Source organism: Nannospalax galili, unplaced genomic scaffold, assembly GCF_000622305.1.
Source record: "Nannospalax galili isolate Female #2095 unplaced genomic scaffold, S.galili_v1.0 scaffold649, whole genome shotgun sequence".
Classification (NCBI taxonomy): Eukaryota; Metazoa; Chordata; class Mammalia; order Rodentia; family Spalacidae; genus Nannospalax; species Nannospalax galili.
Genome location: NW_008359093.1, coordinates 1,060,841 through 1,063,126, shown reverse-complemented (window position 1 = coordinate 1,063,126; position 2,286 = coordinate 1,060,841).

Sequence of the window (2,286 nt, the reverse complement as noted above, 5' to 3'; positions counted from 1 at the left end):
AAAAATTATATTGGCCCCTTTAATCTTTGGTTATACTTTCCTTTTGGGTGTTTAAGGCCATACAGTTGGCCAAGATAAACTAAATTTATTTTTACTCTTAAGGTCGTTTGAGGATCTGTTCGTCAGGGATCACATGGGCTTGGGAGGAGCCCCTGGCTCCTTTCTTTTACCAGTTCCACCTATGTGAAGATAAGTCAAAGGTCCTGCTTGACCATGGCTAGCTTCGCTTGGAAGCATGGAGGAAATGATTCCTCTGTGTTGACCTTCCTCTTTGTAGACTGGACACTGGTTCAAGTCCATCTCGTGGGGTCTCCTTGGCCTCCTTGATCAAGAGGACAGGTGACCTACCACAACTACAGGACATTTTGGGAGATGCTCATAGTCCCCTGGAACTAGTCGACCTAGGAGGGCAAGGAGCAAAAAGTGTCCTTTATGTCCCTCTGACCAAATTATTATAGGCCTCAAAGTATGTCTGTTAAACATCCAAGAAGGTTAGTTCCACCAGTCTGGTACTTTTAATTACTGTGTGCCATGTAGATAAATCTTGGGCAAAGACCAGTTGTTCTCAGATAAACCTTACCTAGACACATATTTCTTGATCTGCTATGTATAATTTGTCAGTAGGTTGTTGGACTAATATGGTTCCCTCTGGTTTTTAAAACTAGCTAGGCATTATTTATCTCTCACATTGTCTAACCCCTCCATCATGGTTTCCCCAATTAGGGTGGCCCCATTTTCCCCGTTTCTCCCTTAATGATACCCTTCTCCTATGGTCCTACCTCTCTTGAGCTCCTTTCCCTTTATCCCCTAGGTTCCTTGTATACCCTTCCCTCCCCCCTCCCTTGAATGAACCCAATTTTTATCCATATCTCCCTTATTAACGCCTGTTTCCTACTGTTCTTCTCTTTCAGGTTCTTTCTTTTCCTTTACCTCCCTGGTTCCTTTCCATTATCCTGGTTCCTGTAGTTCTGTCTGGATACATACTCATCAGGATTTGATTCTAGGATCCACATATGAGGGAGAACATATGTCCAGTTTTTTTCTGAGTCTGTGTTACTTCACTTAGTATAACAGTTTCTAGTTCCATCCATTTACCTGCAAATTTCATGATTTCACCTTCCTTTACTGCTGAGTAAAACTCCATCATATAAATGAACCACATTTTCATTATCCACTAGTCAATTGAGGGACACTTAGGTTGCTTCCATCTCTTAGCCATTGTGAAAAGAGCAGCAACAAACATGGATGTAAGAGTGTCTCTGAAATAGGATGAGTTCTTTGGGTATATGCCAAGGAGTGGTATGACTGGGTCACATGGTAGGTTCATTTGTAGTTTTTTAAGAGTTCTCCACACTGCTTTCCATAGGGGTTGAACAGGTTTGCAGCGCCACCAGCAGTGGATAAGTGTTCCCCTTTCCCCACATCCTCTCCAAATGATACATTTGGTATCATTTTTTTTTCTCTTGATCTTAGCCAGTGTGACTGGAGTAAGATGAAATCTTACAGTGGTTTTAAATTGCATTTCCCTAATTATTAGTGATGTTGAACATCTTTTAAGATGTTTATTAGCCATCTTTACTTCTTCTTTTGAGAACTCTTTTCAGCTCCTTAGCCCATGTTTTAATTGGGTTACTTCCTGTCTTGATTCTCTGTTTTATGAGTTTGTTATATATTCTGGATGTTAAACCTCTGTCAGATCTGTCGCTGGTGAAGATTTTCTCCCATTCTGTGGGTTTTCTCTTCACTTCCCTGGTTGCCTCCTTTGATGTACAGAAGCCTTTTAGTTTAATGAGGTACCATTTGTTGATTCTTGACCTTGTTTCCTGGGCAATTGATGTTTGGTTTAGAAAATCCTTTCCTACACCTTTATCTTTTAGGTTTTTGCCAATGTTTTCTTCTAACAGTTTCAGAGTTTCAGGCTTTACATTGAGGTCTTTGATCCATTTGGAATTGACTTTTGTGCAAGGTGGAAAGATGGGGTTTAGTTTCACTCTTCTACAGGTGGAGATCCAGTTTTACCAGCACCATTTGCTGAACATACTCTTTCCTCCAGTGAATGTTCTTGGCCCCTTTGTCAAATATCAGGTGGCAGAAATTGTATGTACTCATATTTGGGTCTTCAATTTTGTTCCATTGGTCTATGGGTCTATTTTTGTGCCAGTACCATGTTGTTTTTATGACCACAGCTCTGTAATGCAGCTTAAAATCTGGTATAGTAATCCGCCCGGCATTGCTCTTAGTGGTCAGGATTGCTTTGGCTATCTGAGGTTTTTCGTGCTTCCATAT